A 10,969-nucleotide genomic window follows, 5' to 3' on the forward strand; every position below is an offset into this window, starting at 1 on the left:
TCATATAATACCAAGATGTTTATAATGAAAATCCACCCTCATCTGCCCCATTCTCCTCCAATGACCACTGACATCAACTTCTATGTATTCCTTGAGCCTTGCTCCCCCGCTTGCATCGTCCTTTGAATGTGGAAGTGGATCCGAGTATACAATGATAGGATATTTGGGATCTGCTTCAAATAATCCACAGGTGGAAGAAGCAAGTGAATGGGATGGAAAAAATGACCAAGAGTTGACGTTGTTGCAACAAGGTGATGGGACTATAGGGGTTCATTGCACTATTGCCTGCTCTTCACTTTTTACGAAAGTGACAATTTCTACAATAAGAACTTAAATGCTGTTTTTTAACTGCTTAGAAAATGGACTCATGCTTTATGGAATATTCATTCAACTTTTTTCTTGAACTAACAGCTTCTTGGGGACCTTGTTCCAAATCTGTACAACATAGATCAGCCCCGTTCTTTCTAATGCCTTTCTATTGTATGGATATCCCATCATTTACCCAACCTCTCTTCCCCTGATGGATTATTCTTGTTGTTGTGCCATCACAAATAATGCCAAGTAAACCTACTTGGGCATACGTCTCGTCCCTCTCGAAGGCAGCTTTCTGTATGATCAATTCCAAGAGGTATAATTTCTGGGTCAAAGGGCAAATAGGTTTCAAGTTTAACTGATAATGCCAAATTATTATTCAAAAACATTATTGCAAGTTTCAGCTCCAACTAGGTACCGCTTTTCATCTGCATCCTCCCAAACACTGAGTTCTAGCAATCTGGTTAACCTTTACCAATCTCAAAAGGGAGACTATATCTCATTTTCTGTTGACGTGTATTGTTCTGATTGTTGCTGAGGTTGCGCATCTGTTCATGCTTTCTCTGCCACGTATTTCTTCCTCAGCACATTGTCTATTCATTGCCCTTGTTTGTCCATCTTATTTCTCTTTCTTACTGATTTGTAGCAGCTCTTTATATATTATCAATGTTAACCTTTTGTCTATTATGTATGTTTAAAACATTTTCTTCCGTTCTTTAATTTTTTGTCTGTGGTATTTTTCCTCATACAGCAGTTGTTGTTTGTTCATATAGTCAGAACTATCATTCTTTCTCTGCTGTCTTCTGGGTTTTGTGTCATGCTCAAGGAGTCCCTATATTTTCTTCTAGTATTTTCATAGTTTCACTTTTTATTTTTAGATCTTTAGTTCACTTGAGATTTATATGGGGCATGGTGTCAGATAGAGAATTAAATTTAAAATTCCCCTGAAATTCACAACCCATTCCCAACACTATCTATCCTGTTCTCACTGATGTCAAATGCTATCTTTGTCATATACTTAATGCCCATATATATGCCAATTGTTCCTAGACTCTCTGTTGTACTCCCCTGGTTCAACTGCCTAATCCTATACCGGTACCATGCTGCTTTAATTACTGTTGCTTTGTAATACCTCTGATAGTGAGTAGGTAATACTACATCCTGATATTTCAACATTTTATCAGCCATTCTCATGCATTCATCCTTCCAGATGAACTTTATGATCATGTTGTGAAGTTAAAAATTAAAACTGCCATGGGATCTGATTAGAATTGCCTTGACTACATATATATTAAGTTGGGAAGGATGGCCCAAGACTTTTTGTGTGAAAGGGCAAGACAAAAACTATGCATGGATTTCTCACATACCCAGGATGCCATAGCCAGGATCCAGCACAGTCAGGATCAATTCTGGAATGATGCTGCCCCATACACCATGTCGCCCTTTGCTCAGGCTGCTCTATAATCAACTCCTGCTTTTTCTTCCTTTTGAAAGAAATTTGGAATTTTGAAATTCCAAAATTCCTTTTGGAATTCCAACTTCCTTTTAGAATCCAACTCTGATTCCTACCTGCCTATGAGTTATGTATTTCTCTGGCCTTTCAACCACCTCCCATTCTTCTAGCACAGCATGGCTGGTCTTCTCTCTTGCCCATTCTGGAATATGCTCCCTCAATGCAGGGGAGTGGTCCCACCCACTGAAGCTGGCCAGCAGGTTCAGGACTGGATAATATCCTCAATGCCATGGGTAACGAAAGGGAACTGAAGAATCTTCTAGTTCAAACTCCCTCCTCTGAGTTTATTTCCAGAACACAAAGATCATAGGGAAATGACCAGGGGCTTAGACAAAGTTATAGAATAACTGGCTGATTAGGAAAGGCATTTTGAATTTTTTTTTTTCGCAGTAGTAACAAGTAATACCTTTCCCCAGTGTCTACCTTTCCATTCCCTGAAGAGAAGTAGAAAGGAAATATTCTAGGACGATGTTGTCCAAGAATCTACTAGTTTCAGAAAGAGGCTGCCTTCATGGTAACTGGGAAGTTTATCCCAAGCAACCTAAAATGTCTACCATTTCTGATATTAGATTTCCATGAATGTGAGACAGGGTCAGGGCTAGAGTGAGGCAAGTGCCAAATCTGCATTTGTACAATCTTAAGGATGAGTGACTCCTTAAATTTGGGCCTTACTCTGGCCCCAGCTCTGGAGTTTGGATGAGTGGATATTGTGGTTCCTGCCCAGACCCCCTCTGCACCCATTCTAGCTGCGGAGACTATTAGCTGATGATGACTTGGGGCCACATCCCTCACTGGGGATCACTCTAGCACCAGGCAATGGCCTTGCCCAAAATTATACCGCTTCCAGGAAGCAGCCTATAGCCAAGGATTGACTAAGATGGACATGCAAATGCTCGACCTCCTCTTCTCCTTTGGAAGAGCTCTGAAGAGGCATCCCAGTTCCAGAGAGCTAGAGTCTCAGCTCCCACCACCAGTCAAGAAGCACAATGCCTGGTAGGCCTCATCAAGTTCTGGATGCATGAAGGTCCACACTTTGGATATCTCCACAGAGACGGAGCAAACTTACTGTGCTAAGCAAGTGAATCTGAGCAGCTCAAAGGACAGTCCGCTAGGGGTTCTGTCAGTTGAGATCCTCTTCTTTGGGGCCACCCACCCATTACCCAGATGCTGGAATATGGGCTGCTGATGGCTCAGAGCTTCATCCCTCCCCGGAGATTACTTTACCCAAGGTGCATCCTCTCCCAGGGATGGCCCTAGCGATCACTAGCTGATAGAATGATGCAAAGGCCCAGCCCAATTAGCTCCTGACAACTTTGAAGGGCCGTCCTACTTGCAGAGTCCCTGTACAATTAGCAAATATCTCCATGGCAACTGCAACAGGGGACATCTTCCCCTTCTGCCGGGTCCTGCCTGCCTTGCTCCCTTACAGGTGTGTCTCCAGAGAATGCCCCAATGAAGGTTTTACATGCAGCTCTCCATCTCAGAGTCTGACTCCAGGGAACCCAACCTAAGACATCAGCAAACTCAAGCCAAGATATTAGGACACTCCAATGATGCTGACTTGGTTCCTTGACACAAGGGACCCCAACACAGTGACCTACCAATCAACAGTTGTCTGACAAGCATTAGCTCAATCTTCAGGTTGGTTGTTTCCAACCTGTCTCCTCTCACTGGGGTTCAAGGAAATTGAACCTAAGCCACACTTCATTGGTGAATTCCATTCATGTGCCCTTTTTCCTCACTTCAAATCACATGACTCAAGAAAACTTTATATAATAGTAAGGCTTTTAGCAAGACAAGGACAAACCCAGGGACATCTGCTAAGGGAGCACAACCAAGCTTGTTCTTCTGAAAAGAAGGGACGAGAGATTAGCATTTATGATGTCCACAGGGGGTTCAGTGTTATACAGGAATATTTTTAGTAAATGACAGAGAAAAATGTGGAAAACAGGCTGATTGATTGACAGACAACCCAATTTTTAATCTAGACATCTTTAATAAAGTCTGTAATGTACGATTATCAATCTTATCTTACCTGGACTTTTACCTTCACAAGGAGATGCCCTTGATTTTAGAGGCCAGAAATAAGTGGCTTCTTTATCAAAGGGTTTACTGTAAATGGCCAAGCCTGAGCTGACCCCCAGAAGCCAAATCTCCTCACCTTTTCATGGTAAAAGAGTTTTTCTGACTCATAACACTTAGGGAATCAATCTCCTTACATAAATCCTTCCTGGATTTAAACACAAGCAAAATGCAAATGCCATTGGAAACGCTGTTCCAAGAAGCTAAAGTCACAATGGCCCGTTTCATGTGTCAGCAGAACCTAAAGCTCTTTCCACCCAGGATCTTTCTTGGCTCCCTCAACACTTTGAATCAGTGCAGTGCTATTATTATTCCCATTTTGCAGATAAGCAAACTGGAGCTCTGAGAAGCTAAGCAATTCGCCCACAATTACAAAAAGTACATGGTGAGCTAAAGGAAGAGAAGAAAGAGAAAGAGGAAGAGGAGGAGGAGGAAAAGGTGGAGGAGGAAGAAGAAAAAGAATGCCTGTCTGACAATGTTATCATATGAACCTAATGAGATTAACTAATACATGCAAAGCCTGTAGCACATTGTGAAATGTCTGATAAACATGATTATTACTATTGTCCCTAAGATGCTGATGTCCTCAGACACATACACACATACACACACTCAGCAGACCCCCACCCCCACCATCTTCCCCACACATGCACAAAGGTCTAGTCAAGAACCACTGCCTTAGTTAATGATGATTTGAATAAATCACTCAATTCCACTGATCTGGTTGCTAAGGACATCATTCTGATGGCCTCAAAGGCAGGCCTCCTGGATTTTATCTCCTTTAACTCATTCTGTGACCTACAAATGGAAAGGACGACAGTAATTCAAATGTGGGAAGGGCCTGGAGAGCCCCCTGATGGCGGGTACCCCTGCCACCACATGGCCAGTGGTGCTGTTGTGATGGAGCGGAAGGCTGTTTGGAAATCATCAAAAATTCTCTCAGGAAGCCCAATTATATTTTTACATCAAGAATCAAAACGCTAGTGCTGCAGACTTCAGCCTATCATTCACAAACCTTTTATCCTGTAATTAAGCCAGATCTGCTGCTGGGCTAATTCTTCCCTGAATGACACCACCCTTTGAGCCAGCCCGTATGTCGGCAGAAGACTTCACTCTGATGATCTATTACACCAATACATCACCGCGGTGAGCTGCCTCCTTAATGATTTATCCATAACACATCATCGGAGTGAGCCACACTCATAATATATTGCTCAATAAGTCTGCGGTGGCCAAGGGGGAAAGCCACAGACAGCGGCCGAGTGCGTGCCCTTACATGGTTGGTGTCAGTACGCAGGGCCCATGCTGGGCTCCCCCTTCCTAAACAATGTTTATATAGGTGGGAGGGCTCTCATGCCAATAGGCTTCTAAAACATGAAGAACCATGATCCTAAGAAAGTCCTATAAATCCTGAGCAGCAGAGCCCCTCAGTAGGGAGTGGGGGCTGCCCTTCTAAGCCTGTCAAGCAAGTAGGAAGCATTTGCTTTAAGCTCTTACTTAGAAGGCTGGGGCCACTGCACTCCACAACTCCAGGGGGCGCCATTCACATTGCCATCTGGGCAAAATGGTGCCCCTGAGAGTTGTGCAACATGCAGCCTGAGCCACCTCACACCACAACCCCGTAGGAGGCCCTACATAGGAGCACAGATTCTGGCATCAGACTGCCTCACCAGAGTCAAGGTTGCGGGACTAATGGTCCTATTCATGGCGTTTATGAGACGGAACAGGATGGTATACACAGAGCACCTATGACACAGTGAGCCCTCCATGTGAGCACAACAGGTAGCAACCCTAATGAGTCCCGAGAGCAGGAAGCCTGGAGGTCCAGGCTGGGGAGCAGGCAGCCCCTGAGGATTGTGTCTTTCATTCCAGGGGATCCTGTGTCACCTTTATGTATCTACATCCTGTGTCACTCCAAAGAAAAAGGAGGGAGCATGGAGAAGAGAAGGCTCACGAAAGTCCACACTGGGATAAAGATAAGGAGATGGGGACATTCGGGTAAAGGGAAAGGAAGATTTAGCCAAGTTTAAGCAAAAGCAGTGCACCAACACAACACATGAGGCCCCACCCCCAGTCGAAAGTGAGGATCAGCATCTTGGGCTGGAGAGCACATTCGCATTGCCCAGAAAAGGAAAGAAGGGCATACCCTATGGCCCAGCAATCCACTCCCACGTGTGTGCCCTAGCCCGCAGGAACTCTCTGGCACACGTGCACAAAGAAACAGAATAATGTTCCCTGCAACATCCCGGAGACAGGGAAAAACTGGAAACGTCCACCAATTGGAAAATAAACGTGCAACGGTGCTAGCCAGCTCTTGAATAGGGTGCATTGTGCCCCAGGCTTATTTTCAATGCTTCACAGCTGTTACATCATTCCATTTTTCATGTCGACTGAGGTAGGTGCTATCATTTGCCCCATCTTATGGCTGAGGAAACTGAGGCACAAAGAGGCTGACTTGCCCAAGGTTGCAGAACTAATAAGTGGCAGAGCTGGGATTTGAACCCCAGCGTTTTGGCCACAGGGCCATGATTTGAAACACTGCATAATCATTTGTCTAGTCTTCTAGTGGAATACTACACAGCAGTGAAAATTAACTAGAGCTTCATGCATCAACACAGGGAAGTTCCAAAGTAAAATCCTTGAGTATAAAGAACAAACTACAGGGGTGCCCGAGTGGTTCAGTGGGTTAAAGCCTCTGCCTTCGGCTCAGGTCATGATCCCAGAGTCCTGGGATCAAGCCCCAAATTGGGTTCTCTGCTCGGCAGGGAGCCTGCTTCCTCCTCTCTCTCTGCCTGCCTCTCTGTCCACTTGTGATCTCTGTCAAATACATAAATAAAATCTTAAAAAAAAAAAAAAGAACAAAGTACACAGTGATATATATAGTAAAAAGCCACTTACAGAATGTTTTTAAATATGCAAAATGATACCATATGTTTGTTACAGGGACATACGTTTAGGGAAATTCATTATTTTTTAAATAGGAACGGATAAAGCGAGTCTAGGAAGAGAGGTCCCACGGGGGTTGGAGGTGGGAGAATGGGACCTAGGGCTCAGAGGACTTCAGTCTTTGCTAAGTTTTATGTCTGAAGCTGGGTGACAGGATATTTGTTATATATTCTCTGTAATTTTTGTATGCCTAAAATATTTCATAATTTTCAAAACAAATGCCATTATAAGTTCCTCTATCAGCTGCATGTGGTTGTAACTTTAACTCTGGATTTACTCACAGCCAAAGCAAAGAGGGAAGATAATGTACCAAACTGGCCAAGACCACATGAGGGGCACATGTCTATGACCAGTGTCTGGGACCTTCCCAGAGAAACAGACCTGTGTGACGTGGGAGGGAAGCAGGCAGACCCTGGAGGGGAATGAAACAACCTCGACTCTGGGCAAGACTCTCCCTCACATGTCTGCTCCTGGCTCTGGGACACAGAACTGTGGACACAGTGTCCAGGCAGCCAGTGTCTCTGCAGACCAAGAAGATGGAGCAGTGGCCACCGGGGATCAGAATGCATCCACCCTCTGCCTAACGCTGCCCTCCACACTTGGACTACTCACATCCTGGGTCCTTCCAGCTGTGTTTGAAACTTCGGTTCTTATCCTCATCATACAAAGCAAAGAGTCAAGATGTAGTGGATGGAACAAGAAACGGAGGTATAGGGTGTGTGAGTGGCTCAGTTGGTAAAGCGTCTGCCTTCAGTGAAGGTCATGGTCTTGGGATCAAGTCCCACCTTGGGCTCCCCCTGCTCTGCAGAGAGCCTGCTTCTCCCTCTCCCTGTCACTCCCCCTGCTTGTGCGCTCTCACGTGCTTTGTCAAATAAATAAATAAAATCTTTTTTTTTTTTTAAAAATAGAGGTATAGGGGCACCTGGGTGGCTCAGTGGGTTAAAGCCTCTGCCTTCAGCTCAGGTCATGATCCCGGGGTCCTGAGATCGAGCCCCACATCAGGCTCTCTGCTCCGCAGGAAGCCTGCTTCTCTCCCTCTCTCTGCCTGCCTCTCTGCCTACTTGTGATCTCTCTCTGTCCAATAAATAAATAAAATCTTGAAAAAAAATAGAGGTATAATTTTATGTGATTGTAATACTGCAATTCATAATAAGAAATACATATTGGTCTCTGCCCCCCACTCCTAAAACAGAGCTCCTGAAACCTTTGTAATTTCTGATAGGAGTGAAAGAAGCATTTTAACTCTAAAAAGGTGACTCTGGGTGGGTTCCTGGATGGCTCCTGGATGAGGGCTGATCACTGGAAATCCAAACCATAATTAGGAACTTGGAATTTTCGCCCCCATCCCTCATTCTCTTGAGAAGGGAGAAGGAGTGACAGTAGAGTCAATGATCAATTGTGCCCGCGTGATGAAGCCTCCATAAAATCCCAAAAGTACAGGGTTCTGAGAGCTTCCAGGGTGGCGAACACGTGGAAGGAGGTGCCGGGAAAGTGGCGCACCCAGAGAGGGCACAGGTGCCCTTGTCCCATGCATCTCTTCCCTCTGGATGTTCTGCTGTATTCATTATCATAGCCTTTAATAAACTGGTAAATGAGTTTCCCTGGTTTCTGTGAGCTGCTCTAGCAAATCAGCTGAAACTGAGAACAGGGTTGTTGGAACTTGCAGTCTATAGCTGGTTGGTTACAAGTATAGGTGATAATCTGTCATTTCCACAGGCATCTGAAGAGAGTGTGTATGTGTGTGTGTGTGTGTGTGTTGAGGGGCAGTCTTGTGGGACTGAGCCCTTAACCTGTGGGATCTGATACTATGTCTGGGTAGATAGTGTCAGAATTAAATTAAACTGTAGGACAGCAAGCTGGTGCAGCAGACAATTGCTTGTTGTGGGCAACTCCCAGCCCCTGCCCCTTTTGGTGACCAGAAGTCAAGGGTTTTACGTGAGTAGTAAAGGAAAGTCCTTGGGAGAAACGCAGTAGAGAAGAGCAGGGTTCTTCCCTGCATAGGAAGGAGGAAAACCGAGTTTCCCTTATAGTGATGCTCCAAAGGTAGAGGAACCGTACCAGTTTCTTGGGTGGCCATAACAAACTGTCACAAATGGAGTGACTTCAAACAATGGTAATGTATCCTCACAGTCCGGAGGCCAGAAGTCTGAAATCAAGGTGTGGGCAGGGCTGTGCTCCCTCTGAGGGCCCTGGAGAGATTTTTGCCTTGCTTCTTGCAGCCTCTGGTGGCTGGTGGCTGCACCTCACCAAACTCTGCCTCCGTCTCCACATGGCTGTCTTTCCTCTGTGTGTGTGTGTGTCTATTTCCAAATCCCTCTCTCCCTCTAAGGATGCCAGTCATTGGGTTTAGGGCTCTACTCCAGCATGACCTTGTCTTCACCCGATCACATCTGCAAAGACCCTATTGCCTAATAAGGTCACATTCACAGGCACCAGCAACTAGGACTTTGACATACCTCTTTTGGGGGTTGGGAAAGAGTACACAGTTCAACCCCAAACAGAACCTTAGTAAGTGTTACTACACAGAGGAACTGAGGGGGTAAATGCTGCTGTGGAAGAAGAAAGAATGGAAGTTACCGAGCCATCATCTGTCCTAGCAGAAAGCCAAGAGGCAATGACAGCAGCTGGGGGTATGAAGCCATGTGCAAAGCTACTCACCAGAAGCACCAAACACAGCAAGAGCTGACCATGGTTGGCCCCAGCGATGGGCTGACGAAGTGGGAGGCAGACAGCCTGTTCTGGGGAGTGTGGGAAAATTTGGGTATGGACTGGTTATCAGGTAATATTAGAAAATTAGTTAATTGCCATGTTGTGAGGCTTAACAATGGTAATGGTGTTGATATAAGGATAGGTCTTACTTTTCAGAGAAGCAGGCTGAAGCCTTGGGTGAAAGAAGTCATGTTTGAACATGCTTTAAGATACAGAAAAATATATAGATAAGCAAAATCTTCAGAAAAGATCTACATGAGCAAATAAGCAAAATATTAATAATGGTTAAACCTACATGATGAACCTATGGAGGATCATACAATTCTGTCTATCCTTATGAGTGTTTCCATAATCAAAATTTATTTATTTTAATTTAAATTCAGTTAATCAACATGGAATGTATTATTTGTTTCAGGAGTAGAGGTCTGTGATTTATCAGTTTTATATAATACCCAGTGCACATTACAACACACACCCTCCCCAATGTCCATCATCCAGTTACCCCATCCCCACTCCCCTCCCCTCCAGCAACCCTCAGCTTGTTTCCTGATTAAGAGTCTCTTGCAGTTTTTGTCCTTTTCTTGTGTTGTCTTGTTTCATTTTTTCCTTTCTTCCCCTATGATCCTCTGCCTTGTTTCTTAAATTCCACATATCAGTGAGATCATACGATAATTGTCTTTCTCTGACTGACTTATTTCACTTGGTATAATATCCTCTAGTTTCATCCATGTTGTTGCAAATGGCAAGATTTATTTTTTTGATGGGTGCCTAATATTCCATTGTAGATATATACCATGTTTTCTTCATCCATTCATCTGTTGATGGACATCTGGGCTCTTTCCATAGTTTGGCTATTGTGAACATTGCTGCTATAAGCATTTGGGTGCACATGCCCCTTCAGATCACATTTGTTCCTTTGGGATAAATATCCAGTAGTGCAATTGCTGGGTCATAGAGTAGTTCTATTTTCAACTTTTTGAGGAACCTCTATATTATTCTCCAGAGTTACTGTAACAGCTTGCATTCCCATCCATAATCCAAATTTAAAAGTGAGAAGGTTTTCATGCGCTTGGGTGACTCAGTCGGTTAAGCATCTGCCTTCAGCTCAGGTCACTTCAGGGTCCTGTGATGGAGCCCAGGCATTGGGCTCCCTGCTCATCAGGGAGTCTGCTAGTCCCTCTGCTCCTTTCCCCACTCAATCTTTCTCAAATAAATAAAATCCTCTTTTTCTAAAGTGAGAAGGTTTTTAAGTATTTAGTAAGTCTTGGAATGTGCTTGTTTTCCCCATCTTTGCAGCTCTTCTTGGACCAAAGACCCAGAGAATAGGGTTTCTGAGGTCTTGTGGTTCAACCCCCTTACTTTACAAATGGCTAAAAAGGTTGACTGTCTTTCTAAAGTCACACAGCC

This window comes from Mustela putorius, unplaced genomic scaffold, assembly GCF_011764305.1.
Source record: "Mustela putorius furo isolate JIRA1106 unplaced genomic scaffold, ASM1176430v1.1 tig00003962_pilon_pilon_pilon, whole genome shotgun sequence".
NCBI lineage: Eukaryota > Metazoa > Chordata > Mammalia > Carnivora > Mustelidae > Mustela > Mustela putorius.